Source organism: Balaenoptera musculus, chromosome 5, assembly GCF_009873245.2.
Source record: "Balaenoptera musculus isolate JJ_BM4_2016_0621 chromosome 5, mBalMus1.pri.v3, whole genome shotgun sequence".
In the NCBI taxonomy this organism is placed as follows: domain Eukaryota; kingdom Metazoa; phylum Chordata; class Mammalia; order Artiodactyla; family Balaenopteridae; genus Balaenoptera; species Balaenoptera musculus.
This window is the reverse complement of record NC_045789.1, coordinates 89,858,897-89,877,153: the sequence shown is the minus strand read 5'-3', so window position 1 is coordinate 89,877,153 and position 18,257 is coordinate 89,858,897. Positions and strand designations below refer to the sequence as shown.

At 40.5% G+C, this 18,257-nt stretch overlaps 1 protein-coding gene across 5 annotated transcripts in view; it reads right to left on the bottom strand.

Moving 5' to 3' along the window:
- Positions 1-18,257, bottom strand: part of PPARGC1A (PPARG coactivator 1 alpha) — a 306,431-nt gene that overhangs the window by 83,476 nt on the left and 204,698 nt on the right. The gene's annotated exons all lie outside the window — the stretch shown is intronic.

Here is an 18,257-nt window from a genome sequence, read left to right as displayed (position 1 = left end):
AGCCTAGTGTTTTAAGACGGCATTTTCTTTGCTTTCTGCTTTTAAATTACACACTGCAAAGTCACTGAGGAGAAAGCATTAAGAAAACTTTCATTTGCTGTGGTACAGTTCACTAGTCTTTCTTTGCCTAAATAAATGAATAAATAAACCCCCTGGAAACGTTTCTTTCTTCTCATAGACATTAATAATGATAGCTTGAACTGTAAAGATTTGGTTTTACTGAAGGTAATGGAGTAATGTTTATTTCCATTAGGCTAGGCCTATAAAATCCTCTTTTTATAACCGTGAGCCTACAATTTCAAAACAGCAAAGTTTGACATTTTGGTCTCTGACAGGCAACACTTAATATTGGGATGTTTTAAAAATCTATATGAAAAAAGCTCCTAATACAAGATAGGCTGAACATTTTCCCCGAAAATGGTTTGTTTTAGCTATCTCTCTTCCTCCTGGATGGACAAGGAAAATCAGACAGCTTATTGGCTTAGTTTGTTAGGCCAGGTTAAAGGGATGCAACGCCAAAGACTCTTAAAGGAGCTTACCCTTGGGCTAAAAATAGCACGCACTAGAGAATTATCTTAAATACGACCAAACTTGTTCTGCACTGTGAATGCAGATAACTGTAATATGTTTCCATTTTTGGTCTTTTCAGGGCTTTTTTTTAAGTTTGGCTTGTGGTAGCTGACTATTTAAGTCATTTCTGATTCTATTTGTCACATGTGCTCCCAGGGATACTGCCAAGAGTACCTGACTGAGGAATTCTTCTCATTTAGCTCTGCTGCTTTTGTTAAAATCTAATGAGCTATTGGACTGCCAAGCGTGACGTAGAACGGCCTTGTTAGAAGGCAGATTCATTAAAAAAAAATGTTATTAAGGGCCTAATATGTGCATCCTTTTTCTTGGCCATTCCGTTTTCCTGCTAAGAGATGAGAAATGCAGTTTACTATATTTTATAAGTAAATAGGAGTATGTTTAACCCCTGATGTGGTGAAGTCTCAAATAAATAACCTACCAACACTTACAAACTTTCCTCCCTTTTCACCCTTTCAGCAGACATTTTTACCCCTCTGTTTGTGTCTTCATGTACTTCATCTCTAATTTTGCCACAAAATCCATCCCAATATCTTATAATTTGTTAAGTGTCTTTTCACTAGACAACCAACTCTGTGTCCTAAGTATTATGTACACAATACGTCCTTGTATTTTGAGCACCTAAATTAGTGCCTTGCACATAGTGGATGCTCTTTAAATGGTCAATAAATGGGTCAATTGAAGAAGGACTGAAATAAATTCCTGTATCAGAGCATCCTATATAATAGCATACTAAATTTTAACCCATGAGTCAGCCTAAACAGGTACCCACGTGGGCTGGGTAAACTGTTCCCTTTTAAACAAAGACAGCTCTCTGAGGTCTTTGCTAAAATAGCAAAGATGACCAAGAATTCAACTGCTCTACAGAAACTGGTAAGACATTCAGGTTAAGGGGACCCTTTTGCTTTGCTATTTTTGTACCCAGGTTTCCAGCCTATAAACCAAAGCAAGCCCAAAACATTCACAACTTCTGAAAAGCCTGAACGCCTTGGAAGATTAGCCATCATTTGCCATCCCACCATTTCTTTCTAGCCTCTGTGCTTGATTCTTCCAGGAAACAGGATAACTGTCGTAGAGCTGTGGTACTGTAAACTTGTGCGATTAGGCAATCACTTTTCCTCATGAGATAAGTTCTTTTTATTGTAATTTTTGACAAGGAAATGACAACAAAAACAAAATATCTGCACATGTTGGAAGTCTGGATCTGTTGAGAGAGGCAAAACAGGCCAGGAAACATGGGCACAGTGTGGGAACAATGTGGGCCATGGGAAGCTGGGGCCGTGCATTTTTATGAGCTCCCAGGTAACAGCTGATCCCTTGGACAGAGGCAGAGTTAATCCCCCATGCTCTGGAATGCCATAAAGGTACCAATTCTTTAGCTCTTCACTGAGTGTGAGAAATATTCCCTCTTCCGTAGGAGAGAGGAGTGAATACTCGACGTCCAAAGCAGACATACAACAGTGCCTTCATGTGCCAACACACACCAGCTTAACACATGTCTTGCAACTACCATTATAACCACCCATCTATCTTAATCTGAGGAGCAAGTTGCAGTGCATTAGAAAGTAAGTTCACAGCTCGTCTGGCAGGTGCACACATACTGCTGTCACAGTTGGCTCTGTTTACAAACCATCTCTTGGAGAGCATGCTCTCAGATCTTTGAGATGTCTTATTTTTAGCAGGATTGGTCTAAATGGCTGGGGAGGTCATTTTATTCTCTCTCTCTCTTCCTCTCCCTGAATCTGATAGAACCACTGTAAATCCATCTGTTAACAGACATCAGAGATAGAATTCCAAATATGCACAGTTTTGTGCTCGGCACAGAGAAGGTGATGAGGTAACAAGTTAAGGTACACTTATAAAGGATACGAAGGAACGCCCTCATGCAGTTCATAATGTAGCTCGAGGGATACTGCCGGAAGGACAGACCCCTATGGCCACAATGCTCTTTGGCACATGTGATAATAATACTCATTTTGCCTAAGAGGGGCCACTGATAGCTTCTTAAGTTTAGGGATTTAATAGTTTATCCTTTGCCTGGTGAAGGTTCCCACTGAACACAGACCCAACCAAACACTGGCCTTTAGTGTAGCACATGGTTATAATACAGTTTACGGACCTTGGGTGTATGGCAAATTTCCTTTGGACTCTCATTTCTTAAGACTTATTTCCACTGACACTCAAAGGAGGACAGATGTAATTTCTGAGAACCCCCAACTGCACATCTTCTTCTGTCCGTGCCTCCGCACTTCATTTACATTGATTCTTTCCTTTCCACTGCTCAGCTCCATGGAGGACACTGAGGTGGCAGGGCAGCCAGCTCGCACACAGCCTGGGATGGGCTTTTATGCTCCTGGATGAAAGGTCGGGTGGAAAGGCCCACCATCGGCACAATGAATCTGGTCATTCAGGGACCATCCACTGGTTCAAGAATAGCTTGCAGGTGAGTGATGGACAGGGTCACCACTGCCCGACTGTATCAGGAGCTATTATGACAGCCATAAAGAGAAAGGGGAAAAATTGAACGACGGAAGAATGATTCCTGAAGGGGACATGAAGAGAGGCACAAATGTCTTCATACAAGGGAGAAGCGTGAGAAGTACCAGGGGGGCCGGGCTGCTTACAGCAGTCAGGGTGGACGGCATTCTTTGAAATTGCCAAAGTTTGAATACTAATGAGGGGTCATGGCCCAACCAAGGCTCAGGGTCCATATAGAGAAACCCACGCTGTCCATTCTCTCCCCTCAGGTGAAAGGTGACAGAGCTGGGCCAGAGAGTTTGGATAAAGAAGACACACTTAGAGCTTTCCTTGGGTTTCGAGAGAGAAATGAGATTTAGAGAACTCAGTCCTGCACATTATCTGAAATCCTTTACCCAAAACCAAGCAGCGCATTTTAGTGATTGTCTTGTAAGCCCTACATCCTCTATTTATAAGGATCTCCAAACAAAATGGGAAAAAAAGGGGGAAATTACTCATAGTACTGGTAATACAATTGAGTGTGTTCTCAAAGAATATAGACACATGAATTATGCATTGTTGGAGTGGTGGTTTATTTGGGGACTGGGTAGAAAAGCAACGAAGGGGAAAGTATCAGTAATTTCCTTCTAAGGTAATGCAGGGAATTACTTATTTAAGGATAAGTCTGCTGAGCTGTATTTGCCTTGACCAATGGCCTTACAGCTAAAGAGCTTTACTCCTGACAAGAAAAAAAGAATCAGTGATCTTTTTATTGCAGGAAATTTTTACCAGTTGTGTTCTTTTTGTTTTGTTTTGTTTTGTTTTGTTTTGTTTTGCCTTTGGCTGCGTTGGGTCTTCGTTGCTGCACGTGGGCTTTCTCTGGTTGCGGCGAGTAGGGGCTACTCTTCATTGCGGTGCACGGGCTTCTCACTGCGGTGGCTTCTCTTGTTGCAGAGCACGGGCTCTAGGCGCGCGGGTTTCAGTCGTTGTGGCGCACAGGCTTAGTTGCTCTGCAGCATGTGGGATCTTCCTGGACCAGGGATCGAACCCGTGTCCCCTGCATTGGCAGGAGGATTCTTAACCATCGCGCCACCAGGGAAATCCCACCAGTTGTGTTTTTTTAAGGGAGAAAGTGATCTGACAAATTATACAATGAAGTTTAACATTACATGGAATATTCTCCTATTAGGTACTACTACGTGGGAAAAACAGGATGATATCCAGACCCCAGGAAAATCTTTTAGATGCAAAAATATGTGTGTGTGTTTGCATATATGCCTCATTTATTTCTCATGATCAGGCATTAATCCACATGGGCACTTGTGCAGATGAATCAAGAAGTTGAACGGCTTAACCACCCAATTTTTTATTAAAGCATTTAATGGGAAGATTTCAAAATCATTTACATATATCCCTCATCTTAAAAATTATGAGAATTGATTTTTGTAGCATTATGTGATATTGTAAAATGACCACAGGGAGCTGTTTAGAAAGATAGCCCTGAGAAATACAGGGCGCTTTGCCCTCAACTGAAATGGCCCCAGACAGTCATATTTTGAGTAAGTGTCTACTTTTTGTAGTTTTTAGTCTCGTCTGTTTTGGCCAGTTCCTATTTCCCACCCCTTGCCTCTACAAGCTCATTAACTTTCTAAATCATTTCTTCTAATCTCCCATGTGCTCAGAACACAGATAACTAGATTGGTGTAAATTGCAAGTAAAACAAAAGGAAGCAAGTGATAAGTGAGAGCTGGAGAAGCTTATCTGGGAATAAAATGCATTGAGTTTGAGGGTATGATTTTTTTTTCATCTGGTTTGGCTTCTCAGAGACATTTATACAAATGGTATGTTTCTCAGCTATGTTTCAGACAATTAATAATACTAAGTTAAAAATGGCCAGAGAAATGAGGTCTCCTAATATGAATTATAAAAATAACCACTGTGATTAAGTAAAAATGCATCCCATCTATGGAACATACGTCTTCCCTTTCAGCTATGAAACATGTCGCTGGAAATAAAAGCGAACCAGCAACTAAAGGAAAAAAAGTGGGATCGCTGTTTTGTTTTTCCATATCACAAAAGCAGGAGGGAGGTCACACAGTACCGTTGGAGGGTATCATGGCTTTTGCTGACTCAGAGAAGAAACACATTTGCCATTCAAAGACAAATTAAACAGGGCATGGGTCATGCTACGTGGATTGCCAGACTCAGTTACCTGCCAAGACCAGGCAACATTCTGTTACCTCCAAATGCATCTAAACACAGAAAATTCTTTGGCTCTGTGTGGACAGAATGTCTCTGTCAAAATTTTCAGTTGGAACAAATATTGCAAAGCAGTCCAGATGAGATCTGTCCCAGGAGAAACTGACACAAATTCCTTTAGGACAGAGGAAGCCACCTCAGCTACATTGCTGGGATTGCCGGGTGATAGGATTAAAGGAGCTAGAAAGTGGCATTGTGACCTAATATAACTCTCAAATCTATTGCACACAGAGCCCTAGAACTGCGGACCAGCGGGGTAAGATGTCACTTAACCCACGCAGCGTCGCGGCGTTCAGATGCTCAGGTATTTGACTAGACTCTTCTCCAGTGGGAATAGGAGGCGAGCCTGCCCATCAGGCAGCACTGCCTAAAAGAAAAGGCAAGCCGGTATCAGTGGCTCAGAGGAGAGCAGGGTGTCCCTGCTAAACATGTGCTGGCAAGACACAAGAGGATCCTGACATGAGAACATTTCTGGACAGGATCTGAGTTGGCGAGGATCCCTGGACACCTGGGAGAACTATGTCTGGAATACAGAAGCTCCAATTTCACCTCTGAACAAATGTGAAGCTAATGGCACCCAGCGAAGCTAATGTCCTTAGGCCAAGAGTCCATGGAAAAACCAAGGGCATTCCTATAATAGAGGGACTTTTTTCCCTATATAAGCACCATTCAAATCAGAAATAAACTTCTCGGAAAGGACTGGGGAGAAAAAGTTTAAGCCGGGGAATTACAGGGAAGTGAAAGGGATCTAATTGAATCAGGCCCAGTAGAGATGTAATGCTTGGTACCTCCAGAGAGAAGAGGCAAGAGGTAGTGAGCCTTCTTCCTGTGCCTGCCTCATTCACAGAAGCAGGTAGGACCATCCATGAAACAGTGCAAAGAAAGCTCCAAGACGTAGGAAAGCCACATATTCAAGGTGTCGCATATAGACAAAAAGTGTGTCAGGCCTTCCAGCTGGACTGAAATATCATTCTCACAGAGAAATGTCAACAGGCCTAAAATGGTGCAAAATGGTATTCATCCAAAGGAGCCCCAAATACGTTGCCAGGGGCTCAGTGTTCCACTCACGGCAGCCTTGTACACTGGTGAGAGAACTTTCTGCTGACAGCCTTGCCCTCTTCCCTTAGGTTGGCTACCTCTCCTCTTCTCTCAGCCATTCCAATGAGCAAACTGCTGTTTTTCTCAATACACAGTTGTGTAGGACACCATAAATCCCAGGTTCTCTAATTTCAAATATTCTGTCCCACTGCCCTGCTTTTGATGGACCCTATGCCTGGGCTCTTGGTTTGGAACAGAAGGTCCCATTAGCTAGGAGAAATGCTCTCCGGCAAAACTCCATGTCGAGGTGAAGGCATTTCTGAAGATGATAAGTGTACCAACCCAGAGAAGGGCAGAAATTATCTGTGAGCGATAACCAGGATAACAGGCAGGTGGGGAAAGTCCCCGCTTTGCTTTCTCTCTCAGAGAGCTTATCTCACTTGATTTTAAAGCTCCGTCTTCATCACTAACCATGAGCTTCATGGTACCATGGACTTTGTCTACACGTAATCACTGTATCTTCAGAAAGTGGCAAGGAGACGGGCATGCTAATGGTTGACAGTAATTTTTCTTTTTTTAATGAAGGGATAAATAAATCAGTGAGAGAACAGAGAAACTGTTAAAATCCAGAAGCATGAAAAAATGTGAAAATACGCACAAGTTGGAGACCAGTAGCTTCGGCAGGCAAGTGGTTTCTTCCATGAGAAAATGTGACCATCCACACCACAAGTGATATGGGATGAAAGATCAGAGTTAGTCATACCCCCTCAGTAATACATGCATTCTAAAGCACAGTCCTGAGGTTTTAAAGTTGGCATCTTAACCAGGAAAATCCACATGACGGCAGAGATAGCCGGCAACACCTTCTGTTTCCAGACCACTTGAAGGAAGATGGGGAGTGTTGAACACACTCTAAGAATTTCTCCAAAGTTCAGAAGTACTTGGCATCAGTTTCTACTCATGCCTCTGGTGCCGAAATATCAGCCATCGTGGAAACTGGTCCCTGCAGTTGCTCCCCGGCGACTGGTATGTTTCATTTGTCCCCCTCTCCTTTCAGTAAATTGCACATTTGCTCCAATCATTTCTCTGCTGCATCTCTCTAAATTCTCTATCGTGGGAAAGTCTGATCAAAATGTCCAGCCTTCGCTATGACCCAGGGCTCTGGTAATGAATTAAGAGTTAACTGGAGTGCAAATGAAACAGAGAGCTTGCCAGAAGATGGTTAGAGAATTTCATGACAATTAGCACTGATTTGCGCTACAAGAATACAAAAAAAAATTGTTTCAAAGGAGAACAAAAAAAGCTTCTCACACATACATAACCCAAAAAAAGCCTTCTAGCACTGACTGAAAATGATACCATTGGATGACAGAAGAAACACACCAGATTAGCCAATTAACATTCACCCAAGAAAAGTAAGCACTTTGGAGAGAAGGGAGGAAAGGAACCCATCAACTGTAATATCAACTTTACAATAGCCCTGACTGTTTATCTACCCAAAGGAAGTGCTACCTCCCAATTTTTTTTGTGACCCTCTCGACAATTCTGGGGGAAAAAGTGTTAGTTCAACATTATGGCAAGCCAGAATATGACTCTATTTATGTGACAAGTTGACAACATACAATTTCATGCTTGTTGAACTGATCGGTGTTATATATTCACTGTGCATATTACGAAGGCTCACTGTTATAAATATGAAACAGTATACACTTATTCAAAGTAATTCCAGCAGTGGCAATTTATAGCTGCTCTTACGAAGCCCATTGCCACCTTAAGGGGCTGCAGCGCACAGAAACAGATGTGAAGTGTGACTCTGACCAAAATGGACTGACGATGACCTATGTGAAAGCAGGCTATTACATTTTGGTCTGCATGGCAGCTGACACTGGTTTGTATTTAGATATGTGACTGGTGAGAACACTGTGTCCTTAAAGCTCTGTTTAAACATGGGCCAAGACATTTGTCTGCTGGACTAATTATTTTACCACCCAGCCATGGCAAGTATCCCATTTTTTTCCCTAAAAAAAAAAAGAATGCAAATGTGTATGCGCACACACACAGGCACACAGTTCCACTATGCTGTGTAAAGTTACAGGCAGTACTTTAAACCTTGGTCATGTCAGGTGAATGTTGGCAAGAGTTCTGGAACGTCTGCATAACAGAATTGTACCACGTTCTCGATCAGGTGCCTGGGAATGGGACAAGGCCACAAACCATCAAATCATAAGCTGTCCCAGACACTGTTTTTGGTCAAATCATTTCCTCCTTTCTTTCCCCGCTTTCTTTCTTTCTCTTAGCAAGCTTCAACCAATTTGCAAGTGTTCGCTTCCACAAGGACAAATTTGGAAGAGTGAAGAACAACACAATTTATCCAAATGTGGAAGGAAATGAGGGAACCAGGTGCCTTGCTAAAGCTAGATATCACAAATTTGCATAAGTAGTTTCCCAACGACAGAAGTGCTATTTGGAACAAAATAAATTGCTTGTATTGTATGCAAGGGCACAAACCTTGACCAAGTTTGTGGTTGCTTCCCTGCTCCTATGTTTCTTTAAGTACACCCTGATATTCCTGCTAAGAAGCCCAAGTTGGTGGCCCTCTGTAGGTAGATCTAAAAGGATAATAGTTTATTTATTATTTCATTTAATTATTTGTTTTTAGGTAGACCTAAAAAGCTTACTGTTTATCTAGAAGTCTTCAACATCTGTATGTGACTATTAAGAAAATAAATAAAAATATTTGAATATGAATTACATTGCTGCAGGATTTTCTAGTAATTCTTTTGTTTCCTTTTTGTTTGTGTGTTTGCTTAAGAGTAAGTAACACCCTTAGCTCTCATTTTGAGATCTAGCAATGCAGTCACTGACCGGAATCGTGGATCTTTTTTGAAAGATTTTAATTCTAGTGTTTCGGAACTTCCACACTCTAACAAAGTTTGTTATTCAAAATCTACATCTCTTTCTACTTTTCCTGTTGGACTGAAGTGAAGGTGTTGTCGGTCTGTCTAGTAAATCCAACCCACAAGATAACATAATCACATACATTCATTTCTCAGAGACCTTGGCGGTTCTTATCTCCTTGCTTTTATGATCTCTTATGAACAGCCAGGAATAGCAATTTGCAGGCTGTTTGTAAAGCCATCTTAGTCTGAACCTAGCCTTCCCCTCTTTTATCACATGGCAATATTCTGCAGCTAAATCCCATTCGCCACAGCAAAAGTTGCTCTGAGCTCCATTTTCGAATAATTTAAGTATTCTCTGTGTGTATGGAACGTATCAAACATGCAGTGTAGGGCGATTATCATTTCAATGAACTATTTATTAATAGAAGGTGGTGTGTGTGCTTTGCTTAGATTTATTGATATGCTGCCCACTGTATATTGTAGCCTGAAGCTATTTAGTTCATGGTCATCAGCGTCTCAGACAAGCAGCTCTGTGGCTCTCATGGTCAAAGTTCTTCTTTGTGCTTTGCTCAACTTTATTTTACCACTATATCCCCTACAACCTTAAACACAAGGCTTGAGTTCTGTGTTAAATCACAATTGTTTCCTATTAAGTGTTCCAAGCTCCCCATTTTTATTAACAGTTACTTTATTAAATCCTTAATAACATAGATAGAATAGTTAGTTAATTTGTGTGTCGAGCCATGGATGCTAATTTGTAAACATAATAACATACTGCAATCATTTGCATAATAGCATTTTAATCTTTTTAGTAAAAGCTGTAATTCCCTACAAAGTACACTGCAGCAGAAACTAAGTGACTATTGGTAATAGTACAAAGGCCTTAAAATTCTGATCCTATTATAGTGTTGGAACATACCCAAACTGCTTCCATAATCTCTGAAATGTTACTATTCTCTGATTTAGGTGTCTGTGTCAAGAATAAAAATGAAGTATAACCGGTAGCAATAGACTATTTCCTAAATGTAATTTAGTATTCACTAAGCACCAGCACTTTGCAAATAGCTCTGAGGCTTTCCTTCAAAGATCAGAGCTCCAGCCTTGCATATTGTGTGAGAAACACCAAGGATCTCACACTAAACTCAGTTGTGCCGAAGACAAGGCTCCAATAAATCATGCTGATGTGGCACAGGGCAGGGCATCGGCCACCAAGAATTTGGCTGTGAAGTCTCCTCCCTCCTCCCTGCCCGACCAGCCTGCTTTCACCTCCTTGAACTAACTGCTTCTGAGCAGAAGTTTGGGAGAGAATGAAAAAGTGGGGGAAATAGTTAACAAAGCTACTTCTAAAAAAAAAAAACACAAAAAAACACAAAAAAACAACTCTAGAGGGGGCTTGAAAGAGCCCATTAACACCAATCACAAGACTGGCCAAAAACAAAAAAATAACAAAAAAAAAGCCTACTTGTTTAAAAGTCAAGCCAAGTCATTTTACGCAAGACCTGGTCATTCATTAATCTATCCGGCTGCAAACCTTGAATGAATAACTTGCTCTAGTAATGGAGATGGGCAGGTCTACACAGCATCAGTGTTTAGGATCTGAAACTATGCAAATTATTCTATCATTTTGGAACAGAAAAGGCACAAAAGTATCTCCTATTATCATTTTGGGGTAAATTGCATAATGGATAAGAAGTCATTTATCTTCGTAAAAATTTGCCCTTGCCAAGAGTAAGAGTGTGTATTTCCTTGTGTATCTCTCTCCCCTTTTCCCTTGCTCTCATTCTAGCTGCTTGTAATTCAGCATCTTTGGCAGGCTACAGTAAAACACAGTACCCTGCTTTGCTTTCAAACTATACCTCAGAGCGCACAATCTTGAAAGTAACCTGAGAGGTTAAAGAAGAAGAAAAAAATGGTCCTTACAAAATTGTTTTACATCACAGGCAATTCATTTTATAAAACACACAGTAAAAGTTTTCATTGCTAAAAGAATAGGCACATAATTATCGGGACAGATAAACCTTGTTAAAAATGTGAAGTCTGGGGTAGAGAACAGTGGAAGAACAATGTGGCTGTCGGTCTTTAATGTTCATCTTTTTATCTGCTTTGTGTGTTGATCTCGTTCAGAGGTGAGCCACCTACTGGGCTGTGTTTCCACGACATTTCATATAGATGGGGGAGGAGGACAAACAGACACTATGTATAAGCTTACTGTGCAAGCACACATAGTTGCTATACAAAGAGACAGTTTGTCCCCTGCAGCACCCTGAATCTTAATTACTTTAACCTCGACTAATATCTTTGAAGTAAATCTAAGAGGCATTGCGCCACTTTTTCCTGATTCCTCCCCAAGTTTTCCTCCTTGTGAATGTGGGTCTCCACTTTCCTGGCTCCAAAGATATCCAGGTGGAGTAAATTTTAGTTCAATGACCCACTGGAGAGTCCAGGAGGTAGGAAAAGCCCAAGATATGCCCATAAAATGTCTCACCTCCTTCTTGGAGTGCCAAGAGTATCGAAATAGTTGGTCTCTATCCCCAAAACACAAACTAGTACCTTCTACAATCATTATGCCCAATTACACATATGGATTCTCACTTTCCAAATTGCAAATGCCTAAGAACTGGATTGACTTCCCGGAAAAACAGCAGCCGACCTCACCTTTTGTAACCACAACTTACACTAACAAAAGCAACCATCAGGAAAGTTAGTGGTGAAGGATGTCATTTAACCGGCATCCTTTGACTTACTATTTATTAGTAGGGATTGATGCCAATAGACATAGCCCCATGGGTCAGAGCTCCTGAGCCATATTTTTCCAGTGGTCAGCATAATGGCAAGGCGGAAACAGGGTGATAAACCAGATGTTCCCAAGATAAGGTAGATGTTATCAAGACAAGAAGTCTAAACGGTCTTTAACTGAGGTGTGTAGAGAAACACACACACACACACGTGAACACTACTCAGTCTCCCAGCTGGATAAGCCTACAGTAGAGGTTGAAAATAAAGCAGCACACAGGCTGGGTCAGATTGTTGCTTCCTGATTTGTGACTCTCCAAGATGAACATCTAACTGATTTATACCCAGAATTTGAAATTTTGTGGTAGGCTACAAATGCAAAGATAAGTACAACATAAATTTTTAAAATACTCCATAAGTCTCCAGGAGTTTCAACATTCTTCAATGTTCTTATGTTACAGCCAATTATCTCTCCACTTAAATGGCTATTATTTTCTTACTTGAAGTCTATATTCTCCCTAAGCGTCATTACCAAGTGTGGCAAAAATCTGGTTGTGGGCCGTAAATTGAATTTAAATGACAAACATTTATTGATTGCAAATTGGAGATTCCAGAAATCTTCAAGAAGTGATTATTGTAAATGAATTCGGTCTCTCCATATAACAAAGGAGAATTTATTCTCCTGATGATTAAATTAAGGGGAGGTGGTTTGGACACACATTTTTTTTCTCTGTTTGTTTTATTAAAATCCCAAGAGGTGTGCCATTCATAGAAAAGTCTGCCTGACCTCAGGCACAGTCAGAAGCAGGAATTCATTACCATGGAAGGCTACAGAATTTCCTCCAAGGAGACAAGTGAGAAAAAGCAGACACCACGTGAATTTGTGGATTGGGTTAAATCTGTTCTGCCCCTGACGCAGCAGGGAGATGGGAGCCCCTTTGTAAAATGACTCACAGTCTAAGAAAGTGCTTCAGCTCCTAAAGGTGAGCAGAAACTTAACCAGATAGATACCCATGAAGTTCCAATTCCCTTTGGAATATTTTTGAGTTAGTCTGCTTTGCCACCTCCCTCCCCAACCTAACTCATATTTATCAGGACTGATGGAATTTTCCTTTGAGGTGCTTCAAATTTTGTTCCCTGGACGCCATCCCCTCTGCTGTCACCTTGTCCCTTCCCTGCACCTGCATCGCATGGGGTTTGGAATGCAGCAGAGCCTGCTGTCAGATTTCCTCTACTTTCTTCTTGTCCATAGCTCTTAAAACGATCAGAACGATCACCCTTAAATACCATCTCTGTCACATTGCTCTCCTGCTAAAAATCTTCAGTGGCACCCTAATTCCTATCGTGTAAACACTTGCAACTGGGTCCTCAGGGCCTGGCATAATTTTGTACCCACCCTAAATCCAGACTAACCTATCTTACTCCTGTGCTCCCATTAATACATTTTTCACTTTGAGTAAACCAAGCTCTTTACCTTCATAATCCGTCTATGAAAAGACTTCACTCTTATTCTCTTATTAACCTGGGTGATGTTATTCTTGCTGATTCCCTCCTTAGCTAGGATACATACATATACACACACACACACGTACATATATACATGTATACATGAATACACACAGTCTTGCAATATTTGCCAATTGCTAATATATATATAATATATAACTCCATGCATATAACTATACATGTGCACATATACATGGATGTAGATAGTGTTACGTTGTTCTCCAATTACTGATATATATGAACATGTACATATATCTGTATATTTGTATACATAGTCTTCCATTATTTGCTAATGGTTTCCGATTTCACCCTCCCAAACTAGATTTAAAGTCCTTTAGGGGAAATAGATCTATTGGAGCTTTATATGTAATTTTCACATTAGCTAACGCAGTTCACACCATCAATAAATATATGATGGTGAACTCATTCATGAGGTTGCAATTATTTACTGAGTACACACTTTCTCCTGCTTTCTAAGAAAACATCTAGAAAAACATCAGCGACCAAGACAAGCTGGTTCCCTGCTCCCAAAATGCTCACAGCCTTTTGAATAGCCAAGATCTGTTGTTTTTAACTTCTTCATAAGTATATAATATATGCCCATTGTAGAAAAAAATTAGAATACAACTGAAAGTCGAAGGAAAAAGTGTAAAATCATCTATAGTCCCACTATAATGATCGAATATTCTTGAAAGCTTCCATCCACCATTCCCCGGTGGCATATAGCAGGACACCTTACAGACAGATAGCAGGAAACCACCTTTTTTCTTTTACAAAAGTTCACAGTATCAGACCTTCCTGCAAGTTTCAGTAATTACCCAACGTGAATGCTGGCCACAGATTAGAGACCTTCCCTCCCCATTAGCAAAAGCAGCCTTCAGTACGTATTATGAGCAATGACCTAGAGACAGCTACATTCTCACTCTCCATGTACTAAAGAACCCCAAGTAGCTGCATTCAGAAGTTAACAGACCACCAAATGAAAGATGCCCATTCAGTGGAATCAAGGAGGCATCAAAGCAGAGGTTAAAATAAAGCAGAGACAAGGTGGCCCACAATGTCCCAGAAGAGCCAATGTGCTATTTAACCTAACCCATGCCACCCATCTTTACAACACTGCCATGCTTTAAAAGTACTTCTTTATTCTCCTCCTTCAAACAATGCACAAAGCGACAGAGAGAAGGAAGTTGTGTTGCAATATTCTGAAACATAAATCTTGCTACCAGCCGGTCCAGGGACAGCATCCTGTTTTCCTGACACATGGATAAGATAAACTGGCTGCTGCACCTATAGGCCTTGTGTCCTGTTTTGCTAAGTGGCTTCTGAATCATACATGGTCACCTGCATTTACACATCCAAACATAGGTTGTGCAAGCAGATATCGCTGCTTGTGTGCCCAGTTACTCAACCAACATGCGCGACTACGCATCAGCTCACTCTCCTCCCACTCAGGAATTCACTGTTGCCCAAATTGGGACATTCAATTCCATTCTTTTTTTTCTTCTTCTTCTTAAGTTATTCAACACATAAAAATCAAACTAAGATTCAAATTATGGAAGAGGTCAAAGGAAGAAATTTCTATTTATTCCCAACGTTTAAACATTCTGCAATACTAAACGTAACTCTAAATACCCGCTTTCTTCCCGCTTTGATGAGAATTCAGAAATCCTGTGGCCAGTGTCCAGCAGTGTCATCAATGTGATACTTGAGTCAGGGAAAAGTGTTGAACTGCTCGGTGCCTTATTTTATTCTGGGAATCCGAGGTAGATAATGCTTGTTATTGGCAGATCAGAGGTGGCAGAGACCGTGACTGTTGGGCTTGCTCAAGTACAAGGCCTTCACAAATGTGATGAGGCAGGGTTTTGAGAATTGGAGGAGAACAAGGGAGCACAGGTGAAAGTCCGCTGTGAGAGGTTTAAAGTCACAGGCGCTGGGAAATGCCTTTCGGGTAATGCCGCTTTGGTAGAAGCAATGTGCAAAGCTGTAGCCATTCAAGGGTTACTCTGTTGCCTATGGAGCTTCTTCACAGGGGAAGACACAATTTTAGAATTCCACCTATGCTCAAAACACACTTTTTTCTTCGTTATAGAAAAGATGTCTGAGTTTAACGCTAGAGGGCAAAGAGTAGAGGCATCTTTTCTGTATGCAAATGCTGAGGAAGCTGCTTCTGTGTGTAACAGTATTGAGTATTGCCACATTTGGCCTTGCCCTTGGCATCGACAAAGAAGAATGGGTTTCGTGACATCAGAGAAAACTGTTATGGGGACTTATTGATACAGTCACTTTTGCTGTCTGCCACTAAGAGAATTCCTGACATATCAGTCCTGGGGCCCTGGGCATCTCGATAATTTTATATGGCTTCTAAGTCTTCATATCCTGTATCTTAACTCTATTTTCTCTCTCGGAAATCTGACGGATTCATCTTTAGTGTTTTCTAAAAATTGTGGCGACTTTTTTTTTTAAACAGGATTTCTTCACCTCAGCACTATGGTCACTTGGGGCCAAATGATTCTTTGCTGTGGGGAGCTGTCCTGTGCATTATAGGATGTTAAACAGCATCTCTGGTCTCTGCCTACTAAATACCAGCAGCACCTCTCTGCCTCCTGTCCTAAAAAATCAAACATCCCGCCAAACAATGTGAAATATCCCCAGGCAGGCAAAATTGCCTTCAGTTGAGAACCACTGGTTTAAAATGAACTGATGAGAGATTAAATGAAATAAACCTTGTGTTTAGAGTGTTGAAAACAATTCTACCAGTAGTAGAAAGTTATATAGGAAAACAAAAGGGGTGTCTTTGTGTAGATTAAGCATCTATAGATATATAACTAGTTGCCAAACCAAGTCTCCCGGAAGTGTAAATGAGAAGTACCTCATGCAGGTGCCACGACATGAAATACAGGGACACCAGCCATGAAAAAAAGGTGTATTTTTTGCAACCAGCCCACAAGGGAGGCCTTGACTACCACGCCATCGCCCCAACCACCTTTTAGTTTTTCCCTAACCATCTTCTACAAAATGCATGGCATTCATCCAATATGAAATAGTCGATTTTTAGATAAGAGGTCTATGGAGATGGACATTTTTAAAAGTACCGTTTACTTAATGCAGCATGACTTAAAATGGGCCTGTAACCTGACAAGTGTACTGAATGAGGAATGTTCAATTTACCAGTTCGAACCAGCCAAGTCCTCACATGAACTTTCTGAGACCCGGCTGAGAAGCCTGGGAAAGTATAACTAACCACAAACCCTCAGTGTTTCCTCCACCTGATTCCTTCTCCCCAGCCTTCACTCCATTACCTTAAGCACTCTTCTAAGACCCACTTAATGCTCCAGACATATTATAAAATCTTAGCGGTCAACAGAATCTACAGCCACCTCAGCTCACCAGCTATATACCTGCTTCCATGTCAACCAACACTGAAAGGAAAGATTCTGTTCTATTTTTAAATATATTGAGCAAAGAAGCAGCTTGGTATGTAAAGGATGGCTGTCACCCAAATTCACTGTTATTCTATTTTTAATCAAGGATAATAGACTTTGAAGTCAGATACATCTGGGGTTCAAATCCCACGTCTTTGTCAACTGTGTGATTTTGGGAAAATCACTTAGCCTCTCTGAAACTCACTGTCTGCATATGTAAAATGGGAATGATAATAATAGTACCTAAACAGTAGGTTGTTTTGAGGGATGAGTGCGATGACATACATAAAGCAAAAGTGTGCTAAAATGTTGGCCGTTTTGTTATTACTATTACTCTTATGAACATACTATATTCATCATTCACCCACTATTCACGAAGCACTTATTCAACACCTTCTGTGTGCTGGAAAAACTCAGTAAATATTGTAAAATGGGTTTTCTTAATGACTCAATAAACATTTATTCAGTGCCTTTTATGTGCTGGGTGCTGGAAAAACTCAATAAATATTGTAAAATTGGCTTTCTTAATGACTCGAGATTTCAACCAAACAACACTGAAGTATAAGAAATGTCTCTGCTGGTGGATAAAAAATACATTTAAAGTGATTTGTATGGAACCTGGCACATGGTAGATAGAAAATGTTACATGATAATGGTGGTGCTGGTGGTGGTGATACTGAAAACTAGTTGATTTGATAATCTTTACTCAGTTCACTTGCCAGAGTTTGTCCCTCTAAGAAACCATTTATTTTCAAGTAAATGAGTACTGATCTTGTAAGAAAGAACTTCTTTTCTCAAAGTAACTGTTTAATAGATGCAGATTAACATTCTTTATTACAGGGTAGGCTTCTAATAAAGAGTCTAGAGTCTGGGAGGTAATTCTCACTACTGAAAAGTAAATTAATTGTGACTAATTTATAAGTAAATATCAGAGTAGTTGGGCTTAGTAGTTGGGCTTAGAAGTTCCCATAATATAAAGAAATCAGAGGTACGATTATAAATATGATAACGATAGTAAAAAAAAAAAAAACTGCTCACCTACTTTGTAAAATAATTAAAGGTAGACCTCACCCCTTGGTTAAAAAGAAATGTATTCTTTTACATTTTACATTAGTTTACAGTAGGCATCATTTTCTGTGGGAAATAGACAGGAATAAACAGGTGTAGACGTTTGTTCTTCTTTGTCATTTATTCTTTCACAATCCCTTAGTATTTCAACAGAGTTTGATGCACTCTGTTGTGGGTCCTTAGGGCCTTAATTCTCAAAAAAAAAAAAAAAAATTTTTTTTCCAAAATTGTTTTTCCACAAAATAGGAAGTGCCTAAATATGATAAAAAGTCTTTTGGTGACAGCA